Genomic DNA, 16568 nt, shown 5'->3' with positions numbered 1-16568 from the left:
CTAAGACCCAGGAGGACACTTGTAGCCTAAAAAATGACGGAGAGACAAATTAAATGATAATATCGTACCTGCTCCAATCTGTCATTTAGATGCGCTTAATGAAAAAACAATGAGTGACTTCGCCTTTCTGCTGTGCTGGAAGCTTTCACCACACTTATTTAGGTTACCAGTCAAATGCCACAACCCCCATCCCTGGACACACACACAGACACACACATGCACAGCACTGCCACCCACAAAAGGCTGCGATTAAACCCAATGCAACTTCCACCCCAGGCTTCCCCTGTTCTCCCAGGACAATGGAAAAGCTCCCGGCGTCCGGGGGTGCAGCTCCCCTTTAAGGTGCCCCTCGGATCAGGATGATGACAGTGTCTGCTGTAGGTCTAGCCCCTCCCCTGGTTCTTTATATATGAGGTTGCACCAACAGAGTTGCAGACATCAGCCTTTTTGCACCTCAAAATGGCCCTTTAATGGGGCCCGGCTGGTCCTTGTCTCACTCAGCCCTCACAGCAGCCCTGAGGGCACTAGTTACCACTTGGACAGCTGAGGAAACTCAGAGGGGTAACTGCCCATGTTCGGCCGGTGACGAACGGCAGAGGCTGGAGTCGAGTCCCACATCCGCCTTTTCCTGCCTGTGCGGCCTGAGCGGCTGTGGAGTTCTCTGGGCCTCAGTCTTCCCATCTGAGAAGGATAAAGACAGCCCTCCTCTTACAGGACTGTCATGAAGCTTAGCCGAGGTCATGCGTGTTAGTGCGAGCCGTGTTCCTGGTGCTGTGATGCGCCGAGGCGGGCTCGACCCATTGCTGTTCTGCTACCTCATTCACGGTGTTCATCCAGGTAAGCCTTGCCCCGGTGCACATCAGGAGGTGAAAGGACTCAGAGAGGGATGGCTCCTCCCCAGCCTGAGCTGGGTCCTGGCTTACGTCCGTGTCCCCTGCACACCAGCAGAGCAAGGGGCAAGAGGCGCCACCCTATACATACCCCAGCCGGAAGCTTCTCGGGCCACTTCTGCTACTGTCCTGAGCCACTGAGTCATACATGTTCCCTTAGCTACATGGAGACTGGGGAGTGAAGTCTTTCACAGGGTATCCGGGGCAGTCCAGATGGTTCTAGAAGGCTGGACTGATCTAACTGAACAGGCACAGTAACTTGTCCACATGTTCACAGCTGCTTCTGAGGGGGTCTCTGCCTCTTGGTCTCACCGCGAAATGGAGCTTCCCCCAGTCCAAGGCAGTCTCGGACCCAGAATCGCGAGGGAGGCTCTTCCCTCCACTCCTGCGGTGGGACCTTTGCCGGTGTGGCAGGAGCAGCACCATGACGGCTGTGATGAGGCATGGGGCTGTGCAGACCCAGGAGGGCCCTGGCTGGGCTGAGCTGTGGCCGAGGGTCCCTAACGAGTCCTGCCCAAGGTCTCATGTGCCCAGCCGCCTTCCTCATGCCTCCCCAGGCTTTCCTCCTCCATTTCACCTTCGCCGTCCATCCTGTGGAGGAAGAAAGCCGGAGACACTCACAGAAAGGGTCTTAGTGGTAAGAGACAAATGCCCAGTTCAGGGGGAGCATATGGACTTCCTGCACCTACCGCGCAAAGCTCCACAGACCACGCGGCCTCAGTAGAAACGGATCACCTCGCGATTCTGGAAGCCGGGTATCCAAGAGCAAGGCGTCGCAGGGCCACGGTCCCTCCAGGGCACCAAGGAGGGGTCTGTCCCATCCTCTCTGGCTGCCAGTGGCTCCCTGGCTGGCAACAGCATCACTCTCCACTCTTCCTCTGGCTGTCTCCTTGTGCGTTCCTGTGTCCATATTCCCACTTGTTAGGAAGCCGCCAGCACACTGGATTTGGAGCCACCATATTCCAGGATGACCTCATCTGAACTTCTTACAGGTCCGAAGACCCTATTTCTAAATAAGCTCATGTTCTAGGTGCTGGGGAGTTAGGCTGTTAACATATAAATTTTAGGGGGAACACATTTAACCCCTAGCAAGGGTTCTATCTAGGGTGGGGTAACGGGGAGAGGCCAGGAGGAGGGGAGCCCAAGGGGGTTGAGCTGTGTTGCAGGTTCTGTTTCTTAACAGGGCGGGAACAACTTGTATCTGTTTCATTATTCTTTGTATTTTTTATTTGTCTTAATGGGGTAAAGAATGGAAAATAGATAAACCCACCGCAATAAACAAAAGAGGAGGAAACAAGACCTAATGCAATAACGAGCACTGGGTTGTGTGGCCCAGGAAGCCGGGAGAGGAGGCCGGCCCGGGAGACCGCAGGAAGCCGGAGGCCGAGTCTCTAGGAAGGCGAGGGAGTGTGTGAGCCCAGCAGGCCAGGAAACTGGGGCCTGAGACCCCCGAGGGACAGCATGAGAGGGAAGAGGAAGAGTGGCTGGACGTCTTTCGGGGAGCAGTTAGGCGCTGGCATGGTCTTCCACCCCTGCTCCGGCCGAGGACGAGGGCGCTGGTTTCAGGAGAAACTGGCTACAAAGGGCAAAGTGTGGTGCCTGGTGGCAGGAAGAGAGAATAATGAGCGTCGTCATCTCCCACAGGCACCGAGAGGTTTGGCCCTGTTGTTTTTGTGCAGGAAGAATTCCCCAGCCTTCTCTTTTGTTTTTCCCCCTTACTAATATTATTTTCCAGCTGTTTACCCCCACAAATGAAAAAAAGTGTATTTTTCTTCATTACTGCGCCTGCTACTAAAGTGACGCATTTACAAATTCATTTTGGCAGAGGCTGCAGCATCTGTTATAATTTTTACCTGGTCCCCAAGGGCAAAGCTTCTTACCTTGCTGGCTTCAAATTATTGTTGGTAAGTATCTTCTCTCTCTTCCTAGGTTTTGACAGTAGGCAGGAGCATCTGGGGATTAATGGGAGGCCCCATTCTCCACCAGGTCAAACAGACGGGTTTGAAGCCACAGACACCTGAAGGCAACTAAGGCCACCTGGTCAGAGCTCCTGGCATGGGGCAGGCAGTGAGCAGGGTGGGGCATACCTGGCAGCCCTTTCCCTCTGCAGCTGCACCACTCAGCCCTGACAGTGGTGCTATGTGAGTGCTCTCTCTAAGTGGGTGCTCTCTCAGTGTGGGTGCTCCCTCTATGTGGGTGCTCTATGTGGGTGCTCTCTCAGTGTGGGTGCTCCCTCTATGTGGGTGCTCTATGTGGGTGCTCCCTCAGTGTGGATGCTCCCTCTATGTGGGTGCTCTCTCTATGTGGGTGCTCTCTCTGTGTGGGTGCTCTCTCAGTGTGGGTGCTCCCTCTATGTGGGTGCTTTCTCTATGGGGGTGCTGTCTGTGTATATGCTCTCTTTAGTGAGTGCTCTCTATGTGAGTGCCCTAGTTATGTAGGTGCTCCCTTTATGTGGGTGCTGTCTTTAGTGTGTGCCTCTCGATGTGTTACTTGCTCTATGCGATGCTCTCTTATGTGACTCTGCAGTCCCTGGACCCGCTGAAGGGGTGGATGGTTGGTTATAATTGGATGAGAGCAGCTAGTTAAAGCAGCAGATTGCAAGGCGGCTGGGGGCCGGGTCTGGGTGGACCCGGTGGCTATTTCTATTACATTTGTAATTTGACCTTCCAGTTTTTTACGTTTCAGCCATTTATGTGGCATCTCTGCTCTCAGAGCTTCATTTTCAGCAATCTAGAAAACAAGCCCCAAATCCCTGTCTCCTGTAACCTCAGTGAATACATTGCCGAAAGCTCCGTGTAGTGTGTATACAGCTTAAGGAAAGAGAACCGACGTACACACTGCATTTCTCAGCGATTCCCACTGCAATTCCCGCTGCCTTGTGCCTTGAAGTCAGTCACCTGCAGGGCTCCGCGTTTTCTCTAGGGTGGGCGGGAGTCAGAGCGCGCGGCTCGCGGATGGCCGCCAGGGGGCGCTGGTGCGGCGCGGCGCGGGCGAAGGGGCGGGGACTAGCCCAGGGCGGCACTCAGTCCCCGCGCTGGAAACCTTGGGGCGCGCTGCCCGGCGGCGTGGGGCGCGGCGGCGTCCGACTGCGGGGTGACGGCGCCTCCCCGGGCCGGGGCCTCAGCAGCCGCCCCGGCCCCTGGATTGCGCTGGCAGGACAGGTGCGTGGGAGAAGGAGGCCGAAAGCGCCCTCCCACTAAGGACACACGGGCGCAGGGGAGCCCCGGGAGAGCCCCAGAAAGGTCCCAGGAGGGACTCGGGAGAGCCCCAGGAAGCTCCCGGGAGAGCCCGAGGAAGGTCCCGGGAGAGCCCGAGGAAGACCCTGTCGGAGCCCGAGGAAGGTCCCGGGAGAGCCACCAGGAAGCGCCGGGGAGAGCCCCAGGAAGGTACCGGGAGAGCCCCAGAGAGATCCCCAGGAGGGCCGCAGGAGGGGCCTGGGAGAGCCCCAGAAAGGGGCAAGCGCAGAACCAGCACCAGGTCGGGAGGCCCCGCAGCAGCAGGAGTGGTGTCAAGGGGAGGTTGCCTGCACCGCGGCTGGCCATAGGGCCCCACAGTGTAGGGTGTGGAGTTTTTCGTTGTTTTGTTGTTGTTGTTGTTTGCTTTTCGAGACAGTCCTGCGCTGTTGCCCAGGCTGGAGTGCAGTGGTGCGATCTTGGCTCACTGCAACCTCCGCCTCCCAGGTTCAAGCGATTCTCCTGCCTCAGCCACCCGAGTAGCTGGGAGTACAGGCACGGGCCATCAGGCCCAGCTATTTTTTGTATTTTTTTATGATTATTTAAATAGTGAGTAGATGTATTTTAAACTGTTTTGGAGGCAAAATGGCAGAGAAGAGTTTGACAGACTTAGGTTCTCATCCTGGTTTCTTTATTTTATTTTATTATTATACTTTAAGTTTTAGGGTACATGTGCACAACGTGCAGGTTTGTTACATATGTATCCATGTGCCATGTTGGTGTGCTGCACCCATTAACTCGTCATTTAGCATTAGGTGTATCTCCTAATGCTATCCCTCCCCCCTGCCCCCACCCCATGACAGTCCCCGGTGTGTGATGTTCCCCTTCCTGTGTCCATGTGTTCTCATTGTTCAGTTCCCACCTATGAGTGAGAACATGCGGTGTTTGTTTTTTTGTCCTTTCGATAGTTTGCTGAGAATGATGGTTTCCAGCTTCATCCATGTCCCTACAAAGGAACTGAACTCATCATTTTTTATGGCTGCATAGTATTCCATGATGTATATGTGCCACATTTTCTTAATCCAGTCTATCATTGTTGGACATTTAGGTTGGATCCAAGTCTTTGCTATTGTGTATAGTGCCGCTATAAACATACATGTGCATGTGTCTTTATAGTAGCATGATTTATAGTCCTTTGGGTATATACCCAGTAATGGGATGGCTGGGTCAAAATGGTATTTCTGGTTCTAGATCCCTGAGGAATTGCCACACTGACTTCCACAATGGTTGAAGTAGTTTACAGTCCCACCAACAGTGTAAAAGTGTTCCTGTTTCTCCACATGCTCTCCAGCACCTGTTGTTTCCTGACTTGTTAATGATGGCCGTTCTAACCGGCATGAGATAGTATCTCATTGTGGTTTTGATTTGCTTTTCTCTGATGGCCAGTGATGATGAGCATTTTTGCATGTGTTTTTTGGCTGCGTAAATGTCTTCTTTTGAGAAGTGTCTGTTCATATCCTTTGCCCACTTTTTGATGGGGTTGTTTGTTTTCTTCTTGTAAATTTGTTTGAGTTCATTGTAGATTCTGGTATTAGCCCTTTGTCAGATGAGTAGGTTGCAAAAATTTTCTCCCATTCTGTAGGTTGCCTGTTCACTCTGATGGTAGTTTCTTTTGCTGTGCAGAAGCTCTTTAGTTTAATTAGATCCCATTTGTCAATTTTGGCTTTTGTTGCCATTGCTTTTGGTGTTTTAGACATGAAGTCCTTGCCCATGCCTATGTCCTGAATGGTATTGCCTAGGTTTTCTTCTAGGGTTTTTATGGTTTTAGGTCTAACATGTAAGTCTTTAATCCATCTTGAATTAATTTTTGTATAAGGTGTAAGGAAGGGATCCAGTTTCAGCTTTCTACATAAGGCTAGCCAGTTTTCCTGGCACCATTTATTAAATAGGGAATCCTTTCCCCATTGCTTGTTTGTCAGGTTTGTCAAAGATCAGATAGTTGTAGATATGCGGCATTATTTCTGAGGGTTCTGTTCTGTTCCATTGGTCTATATCTCTGTTTTGGTACCAGTACCATGCTGTTTTGGTTACTGTAGCCTTGTAGTATAGTTTGAATTCAGGTAGCATGATGCCTCCAGCTTTGTTCTTTTGGCTTAGGATTGACTTGGTGATGCGGGCTCTTTTTTGGTTCCATATGAACTTTAAAGTAGTTTTTTCCAATTCTGTGAAGAAAGTCATTGGTAGCTTGATGGGGATGGCATTGAATCTATAAATTACCTTGGGCAGTATGGCCATTTTCACGATATTGATTCTTCCTACCCATGAGCATGAAATGTTCTTCCATTTGTTTGTATCCTCTTTTATTTCATTGAGCAGTGGTTTGTAGTTCTCCTTGAAGAGATCCTTCACATCCCTTGTGAGTTGGATTCCTAGGTGTTTTATTCTCTTCGAAGCAATTGTGAATGGGAATTCACTCATGATTTGGCTCTCTGTCTGTTATTGGTGTATAAGAATGCTTGTGATTTTTGTACATTGATTTTGTATCCTGAGACTTTGCTGAAGTTGCTTATCAGCTTGAGGAGATTTTGGGCTGAGATGATAGGGTTTTCTAGATATACAATCATGTCATCTGCAAACAGGGACAATTTGACTTCCTCTTTTCCTAATTGAATACCATTTATTTCCTTCTCCTGCCTGATTGCCCTGGCCAGAACTTCCAAAATAGGAGTGGTGAGAGAGGGCATCCCTGTCTTGTGCCCGTTTTCAGAGGGAATGCTTCCAGTTTTTGCCCATTCAGTATGATATTGGCTGCGGGTTTGTCATAGATAGCTCTCATTATTTTGATATACGTCCCATCAATACCTAATTTATTGAGAGTTTTTAGCATGAAGGATTGTTGAATTTTGTCAAAGGCCTTTTCTGCATCTATTGAGATAATCATGTGGTTTTTGTCTTTGCTTCTGTTTATATGCTGGATTACATTTATTGATTTTCGTATGTTGAACCAGCCTTGCATCCCAGGGATGAAGCCCACTTGATCATGGTGGATAAGCTTTTTGATGTGCTGCTGGATTCGGTTTGCCAGTATTTTATTGAGGATTTTTGCATCAATGTTCATCAAGAATATTGGTCTAAAATTCTCTTTTTTGGTTGTGTCTCTGCCAGGCTTTGGTATCAGGATGATGCTGGCCTCATAAAATGAGTTAGGGAGGATTCCCTCTTTTTCTATTCATTGGAATAGTTTCAGAAGGAATGGTACCAGCTCCTCCTTGTACCTCTGGTAGAATTCGGCTGTGAATCCATCTGGTCCTGGACTTTTTTTGTTTGGTAAGCTATTGATTATTGCCTCAATTTCAGAGCCTGTTATTGGTCTATTCAGAGATTCAACTTCTTCTTGGTTTAGTCTTGGGAGGATGTAGGTGTCGAGGAATTTATCCATTTCTTCTAGATTTTCTAGTTTATTTGTGTAGAGGTGTTTGTAGTATTCTCTGATGGTAGTTTGTATTTCTGCGGGATCGGTGGTGATATCCCCTTTATCATTTTTTATTGCGTCTATTTGATTCTTCTCTCTTTTCTTCTTTGTTAGTCTTGCTAGCGGTCTATCAATTTTGTTGATCTTTTCAAAAAACCAGCTCCTGGATTCATTAATTTTTTGAAGGGTTTTTTGTGTCTCTATGTAGAGACCGGGTTTCACCATGTTGGCCAGGATGGTCTCAGTCTCTTGACCTCATGATCCACCTGCCTCGACCTCCCAAAGTGCTGGGATCACAGGCGTGAGCCACCGCGCCCGGCCTAGGGTGTGGTTTTGTGAGGCACGATGCCCAGGTAATGTCCCCAGGTGCGCCACAGGTCACCAGAGGTGCATTTCTGCCATTGAGGTAGGAGAAAGGCCCTGCACCTCACAGTGGCCTCAGTGCGAGCTGAGGCCACTGAAGCACCTGCTGTGTGTGGGGCAGAGACAGGTGACAAGCCTTGGCCTGCCTTTGAATCCCTGTCTTTGGCTCCAGGGGCCACTGGCAGTGTCTGAAGCTGATTTGGTTGGAGGAGGGGCTGCCACAGGCATCTAAACAGGCAGAGGCCAGGGATGCAGGCAGGCCCACCGCCATGCACACGACGGCCCCACAGAGAGGCCCACGGCCATGCACAGGACAGCCCCACAGAGAGGCCCACGGCCATGCACACAACGGCCTCACAGAGAGGTCCCCTGGCCATGCACAGGACATCCCACAGAGAGGTCCCCTGGCCATGCACAGGATGACCCTACAGAGAGGCCCCCAGCCCTGCACAGGACAGCCCTACACAGCTATCCTGTCCAAATGCCACTGGAGTGAAGCTGAATATCCCGGTCAAGAGAGACAAAGACAGGCATCCACGGAAATGCTCTGATGGGTTCCCAGGGGCATGGCGACAGGGTGCAGAGCCACTCAGCCATACAGTATAGACGTCCCCCCGGCGGTCTGGGCATTGGCCCTGTTCCCTGGGCTCCAGGACAGTTACTTGCAGATTTCTTCTTGCATTTTTGGACTCTGTTTACCATCACTCCATGGATATTTTTTTTTTTTTTTTTTTTTTTTTTTTTTTGAGACAGAGTCTCGCTCTGTCGCCCAGGCTGGAGTGCAGTGGCGCAATCTCGGCTCACTGCAAGCTCCGCCTCCCGGGTTCACGCCATTCTCCTGCCTCAGCCTCCGAGTAGCTGGGACTACAGGCGCCCGCCACCGCGCCCGGCTAATTTTTTGTATTTTTTAGTAGAGACGGGGTTTCACCGTGGTCTCGACCTCCTGACCTCGTGATCCGCCCGCCTCGGCCTCCCAAAGTGCTGGGATTACAAGCGTGAGCCACCGCGCCCGGCCATGGATATTAACTGGGTGCCTACACTACAAGCTCAGATCGCACGAGGGAGACCAGGTCCCCTTCCATCTGTTAGGACTGAAGTGGGGAGAGCTGCAGTGGCCCCTCAGGCTTGGATTATGCCAGGTGAAACCCTAGTAGTTGCTGTGATCTGGCTGCGTGAAGTGCATGTTCTGAGTGGGTTAAGCAAGACAGATCGTACACAGAGTTATTGGTGTTCAAAGATGAGTTAAACAGAAGAAATCGGTAGGGTTACTAAAGTAGAAATAATTAAAACAGAATAACAGAAAACCAAGCTTGTAAACTGAATGCAGAATCACAAAGTATGTGGAAAGAGGTGATGCATGATTCAAAAATCTATTAACATACCAGGAATTTGGAAGTGGGGAGTGAAAAAGAAGTAGAGGAAAGTGGAGATATTTGAACTACATTGGGCAGTGGGTGTTGCGGGGGGCTCTTGCTAATAAATATTACAGAGGTAGATGGTAAAGAATGGTTTAGAAAAATGTCAAGGTTACTACTTTTAGAACTAAAAGTACAGAAAGCTTTCAAATCACGAGAGATGATACGAACAAAATAACAGCCCTCCACAGCCTTCTCCCGCTGCCTCGCAAAATACCACAGACTGAGTAGCTTGAACCACAGACACTTATTCATCAGGCTCTGGAGGCCGGAGGCCTGAGGGGTGGGTGCCAGCATGGCTGGGCTCTCGCGAGGCCCCTCTTCCAGGCTCACAGAAGGCCACCTTCTTGCCCTGCCCTCAGTGGCCTTTCTTGGTGCCAGCATCAGGGGAGAGAATGAGCAAGCTCTCTGGTGTCCCTTGTTATAAGAGCACTAATCTCCTGGGATCAGGGCCCCCCCTTATGGCCTCATGTAACCTTATAATGGCTGCCTTACTCCACATACAGCCATACTGGGGTTTGAGGCTCCAGCATGGGAATTTTGGGGCCTCGCCAATATTCAGTCCATGGGAGGCCCTTAGGATGAAATGCTGGGCTTGAAGGAAACTGCATAAAGCAAAACAGAGACATCTCGGAGCAAGGGAGCTGGGGACCCACAGCCATGTAGACCATTGGTGTTTGTTGTTGTGATTAAGAGACAGAGAGTTTTTAAAGCAACGTTACACATAAACATCAAAACAATATTGAACTTCCAGGGAAGAGAATGGGTTAAGTTGGTTAGAGTTTCCAAGATGTTAGGGGCTGAATTGTGTCTCCATAAATCCAAAGGATGAAGTCCTAACCCCTAGGACCTCAGAAGGTGACCTTATAGGGAGATAGGGTCTTTACAGAGGTGATCAAGTTAAGATGAAGTTGTTAGGGTGGGCCCTAGTCCAGTATGACTGGTGTCCTTAAACATGGGGGACATTGGGCACAGACACCCACAGGGAGAGCCCTGCGGGAAGGTAAAAATAGCTGTCTGCAAGCCCGGGGGGAGGCCTCAGAATGTGGCTGTATTTGGAGGTAGAGCCATTCAAGAAGAAATTAAGGTCAAATGGGTTCACTGGGGTAGACCCTAATCCCATAGGACTGGTGTCCTTAGAAGAAGAAGAGATAAGGACACAAACACACAGAGGCATGACCATGTGAGGACCCAGGGAGATGGCATCTATCTACGAGCCACAGAGAGAGGACTCCGGTGAAACCAGCCCTGCCCAACTTTGATCTTGCACTTCCAGCCTCCAGAACTGAGGGGAGATAGGTTTGTGGTGTCTGAGCCCCGTACATGTGGTGCGTTGCTAGGGCGCCTTTGAAAGCTCCTTCACTGTGTCAAAGCAGGTGGGTGGGTCTCAGGCTCTTGGATTTCACTGTGTCAAAGCGGGTGAGTCTCAGGCTCTTGTTTTTCACCGTGTCAAAGTGGGTGGGTCTCAGTCTCCTGTTTTGCTGTTTTGTGGATTTTTTATGTATGCTAATACATGGAAGAGACCTAAACATACTTCTAGGCTGTGAGGAAGAAGCCAGCGGACAAGGGTAGCCTAAAATACTGGTGAGATGAACCTCATGTGGTCCATCCGCATGGCAGAGGAGTGCTCAGCCACGGGAGCCGACCCACGCTATACAGCAGAGGAGTGCTCAGCCACGGGAGCCGACCCACGCTATACAGCAGAGAGTGCTCAGCCACGGGGAGGGACCTGACCCATGCTCTACAGCAGAGGAGTGCTCAGCCACGGGAGCTGACCCACGCTGTATAGCAGAGAGTGCTCAGCCACAGGACCCGACCCACGCTATACAGCAGAGAGTGCTCAGCCACAGGGAGGGACCTGACCCACGCTATACAGCAGAGGAGTGCTCAGCCACGGGAGCCACGCTATACAGCAGAGGAGTGCTCAGCCACGGGAGCCACGCTATACAGCAGAGGAGTGCTCAGCCACGGGACCCACGCTATACAGCAGAGGAGTGCTCAGCCACAGGACCCACGCTATACAGCAGAGGAGTGCTCAGCCACGGGACCCGACCCACGCTATACAGCAGAGGAGTGCTCAGCCACGGGACCCACGCTATACAGCAGAGGAGTGCTCAGCCACGGGACCCACGCTATACAGCAGAGGAGTGCTCAGCCACGGGAGCCGACCCACGCTACAGCAGGAGTGAGCTCAGAGGACATGAGCCAGTCACGGAAGGACAAGTATTGAATGATCCCACTCATAGTAGGTCCCTAGAGTTGTCACATTCACAGAAACAGAAGGTAGAATGGTGGGTGCTGGGGCTAGGGGAGGCAGAGTGGGGAGTTACTGCTTAGTGGGTGCAGTTTCCATTTAGGAGATGGAAGAAAGTTCTGGAGGCGGATGGTGGGGAAGAATGCACATTTCTGTGAACGTATTTAGTGCCCTTGAGCGGTACATTCGAAACTGGTAAATTCTATGTTAGATATACTTTACCACAACAGCAAGAAAGTAACAAAAAATGCTGGTGAGAGAGTGACGCTCGCCAGAGCATCCTAGGCGGAGTGGGCACCAAGAAAGGCCGTGAGTTCCCCGTCCCCGTCAGGAAGCAAGGAGGCAGTTCTGCACAGCAGGGTGCGGACACAGACCTCCGCAGCCTCTTCCATCCCTGGGGTCCTGTGGTTCTGTGTTCCTGTGCCTCACACAGGACAGTGGGCCACGCCAGTCAAACAGATCAGACACAGGCCTGTGCCAGGTGTGTGGCCATTGGCTCGGAGGAAGGAAGACCCTGCGGTCCAGGGATGGGTGTCTGCTGCCATGCATGACAGGGTCCCCTGGAAGTGGACAGGGCTCTGGGCTGCAGCCACAGGCCAGGGTTGGGGCAGCGTCCAGCTGACTCTCCTCTCCGTCGTGACCTGGGAAAGCAGGCATCACAGCCTTTAACCTGCTGCCTCGGGCCAGTGTGTCTGCTGGCTCCCTTCTCCACTGCTCTTCTCCTTCTCTGCCCCCTTCTCCCATTGCGCCCTGTCCCTTTGAAAGGCTATGGACAGTCCGCTTGCTGGGAACGAGGCCCCACAGGCAGACGCCATATTCACAGGTGCCTTCTTTGGCCCATTGTGGTCTCCTGAATTAGCTGATTCTCGAGGCCCTTGATGAAAAGGTAGCTGGAGCAAGCGGCTAAAATAGCAGTCTGAGCAGCAGCCCCAGAGTGGAGTCTGAAGCCGGAGTGCATGATGGGCTCTTAGCTGTGGGCTTAGAGGGTGGGTGCCGGCTGGTATGTGCCTGGGCAGCCGGGCGGGGTGCCTCCCCCGACACGGGACAGGCCGGCTGGCCCCACTGCGGCGCGCAGCAGGCCTGGATCCAGCAGTCCCCGTGGGAAGAAGGGGCTGAGGAGGGCCCCTGTGGGTCAGCCCAGGAGGACTCCGGCCGGGTCACACCTCTAGAAGGGACCCGCTTTCTCCAGACCCCAGAGGATGCTGAACAGCCCACCCCCTGCCCTGGGCTGCCCTGGGCGAGAGCAGCCCTCACCCGTGACAGACACGCCTGGCTTCCCCTTGAGTCTTGGGAGGCGGGAGGTGATGCTAACCCTCGCTCGTTCTTCTGTTGTCCTTATGGTCATCACCATGGGAAAGATCTACTTGTGAGAGAAAAAAGAATTTGCTCCCAACCCCACACCTGAAATTTAATTTTAAAAAACGTACTCAGGATAAAACCCTTCTGGCTGTCTGAAAGGACTTGGCTTCTCCAAGCCCAGCCTGCCGAGGCTCTGTTTGCTGTGGGGAAGATGAGCCCATGCTCGAGGCCTCCCCGGAGGTGGGAGCCGGACTGAGCCGGGACTGAATCAGGGCAGCCAGGCTTGGGGGCAAAGACCACCTGGTCTCAGTTCTAGTCCCTGGGGCCCCAGGAAAATCCCAAAGGGAGCCAGGTGGCACAGCCATAGCATTCGCTTGCACCTTGTGACATAGCAATAACTAGTGTACTTCCCGGAGGGGAAGTCCATGAGAAAGGAAGAAGAAAGAGAGTAAATGAAAGCCACAGAAAGAAAAACTGCAAGGGGGGTGAGAGCCTGGGGGCGGCACAGCAAACCACTGTCGGACGGGGGCTGACAACCACAGGGGCGTGGCCTCTCACTGTTCAGGGGGCCAAGAAGCCAGCACCAAGGTCTTGGTGAGAGGTGGTTCCCTCTTGGGGGGCTCTGAGGGCCAGTCTTCTCTGTGCTTCTGTCCTGACTGTGGACTCCCTGCACGAGTCTCTGTCCTGGCCACCGGCACCCTTGCATGTGCCTCTGTCCCGGCCGCTGACCGCCGTACATGCGCCTCTGTCCCTGCCTCTGGCCTCCCTGCACGCGCCTCTGTCCCGCCCGCTGACCTCCGTACATGTGCCTCTGTCCCGGCTGCTGGCCTCCCTGCACGCGCCTCTGTGCCCGCCTCTGGCCTCCGTAAACGTGCCTCTGTCCTGGCCGCTGGACTCCACACACGCGCCTCTGTCCCGGCTGCTGGCCTCCCTGCACGCGCCTCTGTCCCGCCCGCTGACCTCCGTACACACACCTCTGTCGTGGCTGCTGGCCTCCCTGCACGCGCCTCTGTGCCCGCCTCTGGCCTCCATAAACGCGCCTCTGTCCTGGCCGCTGGCCTCCCTGCATGCGCCTCTGTCCCAGCTCCAGGCCTCGGTAAATGCGCCTCTGTCCCGGCCGCTGGCCTCCCTGCACACGCCTCTGTCCCGGCTGCTGGTGACCCTGCACGCGCCTCTCTCGCGGCCGCTGGCCTTGCCACATGGCTTGGCGTTCCTTGGTTTGCAGCTCTGTAACTCCCATCTCCTTAGCCACTGTCACATGGCCGGCTTCTCTCTGTGTGTCTGTGTCTCCGTGTGGCATCCCCTCTCTGTGTGTCTCTCTTCTAAGATTGCTGGCATGCTGTGCAAACACCCTTCTACTCCATGTGACCTCATTTTAACTAACTGCATCTGCAAGGACCTTCTTTCCATACAAAGCCGCTTTCTCAGGTGCCAGGAGTTAGGTTTTCAACAAACCTTCTAAGGGGACACAATTCCACCCCAAAAGAAAGAGAGAGAAGACAAGAAACAGCAAAAAAAAGAAAGAAAAGAAAAATGAGGGCAAGGGATGCATTCGGTGTGAAATTTCAGCCCAGGACTTTTGGGGTGTATAAAGAGAGACAGAATCTAGTTCTAGGTGGGTCCTTCCTGGGGACTCTCTATGTTCTACCTGCTCAGGAGCCCACTCTGGGTTGCTGAGTGAGCAGGACTGGCCACTGGCAAGCCCGGCCCTACCCCCTTCATGCCCTGGGAGCCACTCACTTATCTAAATACAGCCTGTGCCCAATAAGATACAAGAAACGACAGATCGGCCTCCACACCCCGTGCCCTTTGGTCACCGTCCCCCCGCCCCCCACAACCAGGAGCCAGATGGCCACAAGGCCGTGTAAGCAGCTTGTCTTCCAAAAGCCACCTTGTGTCTGCAGCACACGGAGCACCTGGCAGCCTGGGCTGGTCCTCCTCGCCGGCACTCCTCAGCTTTGCCTAATGAACGTCAACACGGTTTTGAGCTTCCATCCAGCATTCCCAGCTTACTTGTGAGATGCCAAGCTGGTGGGTTGAAACCCAGTTAGGTCACTTTCTAGAAACATGACCTTGATCTGGCTGAGTTTTCTCCATCTGTGACGTGGGGAAAAGAGTTTCAACCTTACAGGATGTGTTGAGAATTCAACGGAATATGTGTGTAAAGTGCGCCAGCCTCACTGAACATTGAAGCTCTCCATGCCGCTGTCCTCATCAGAGCAACACGACCATGCACCACGTTGGTCTTGTTGGCTGCGGTTGACTTGGCACAGCGGGAGGGCTTGGGAAGAGTGGATGACTCTCCCACTGGAAGCAGGCTGCTCAGGTCTGATGGACAACGCCTGCTTTGGAAACAGGCACCAAGAGCTCACCTCTAGCCCATTTTTCACCAAGCACCTTTGGTTGCGTCAGCACTGTGGTGGGTGATAGGACAGGCAGGGAGAGGGCGGGAGCCCAGGACATGCTTTCATCTTTAGGAACCATATAGGCGTCTTGAGCTTTTTTAATTAGATTATAACTCTTGCTGGTACTGTTTGTCTGCTTTTTAATAAAATTGTACAAATGGGTAGAGAGTGGTGAAGGGTCTGAGATCTTACTCTGCTTGCGGGCTAACAAGTTAGGCTGCCATAGTTTTGGGATGCTGGCAGAAGACACAAGACTCCTGCATCAGAGACAAAGGATGGTCTATCACTCACAGTCACAGCAGCAGGCAGAGTACTAGCCATTTTTGTCTAAGTTATTTAAGCCCTAATCCCCACGGAACCAGACCTGCACTCACTGTGGATTCCGGGACAGGAGAGGATCGTCCAGCTTAGGGAACCGGAATCTTTTCTCTGGAGGGGACACTTCATATTCCAAAGCAGGGTTGTCTGCAGACATCCATGACAAGACATCCTGGGGCAGAGGTTATGGAGATCTTTGCTTTCAGGATGTACAGACAGGAGACCCGTGGAAAATTGTGTCCCTACAAAATATGACATTGTTTGCTACTATTTATTAATAGGCAAAAACTGCAAATACTTTTGCACCAACCACACAGGGAAGAAATCATGCCCTTCTTGAACATTCAGAGCAATGAGGACTGAGATCAATGAGGACTGAGATCAATGAGGACTGAGGGCCATGAGGACGGAGATCAATGAGGACTGAGGGCCATGAGGACTGAGATCAATGAGGACTGAGAATAATGACTGAGAGCAATGAGGACTGAGAATAATGACTGAGGGCAATGAGAACTGAGATCAATGAGGACTGAGGGCAATGAGGACTGAGATCAATGAGGACTGAGATCAATGAGGACTGAGGGTCATGAGGACTGAGATCAATGAGGACTGAGGGCCATGAGGACTGAGATCAATGAGGACTGAGAGCAATGAGGACTGAGAGTAATGACTGAGGGCAATGAGAACTGAGATCAATGAGGACTGAGGGCAATGAGGACTGAGATCAATGAGGACTGAGATCAATGAGGACTGAGGGCAATGAGGACTGGGAGTAATGACTGAGGGCCATGAGGACTGAGATCAATGAGGACTGAGGGCAATGAGGACTGAGATCAATGAGGACTGAGAGCAATGAGGACTGAGAGTAATGACTGAGGGCAATGAGAACTGAGATCAATGAGGACTGAGGGCCATGAGGACTGAGATCAATGAGGACTGAGGGCAATGAGGACTGAGATCAATGAGGACTGAGATCAAT

This window comes from Hylobates moloch, unplaced genomic scaffold (genome assembly GCF_009828535.3).
Source record: "Hylobates moloch isolate HMO894 unplaced genomic scaffold, HMol_V3 SCAFFOLD_1, whole genome shotgun sequence".
In the NCBI taxonomy this organism is placed as follows: Eukaryota; Metazoa; Chordata; class Mammalia; order Primates; family Hylobatidae; genus Hylobates; species Hylobates moloch.
Note: the sequence above shows the minus strand (reverse complement) of the source record.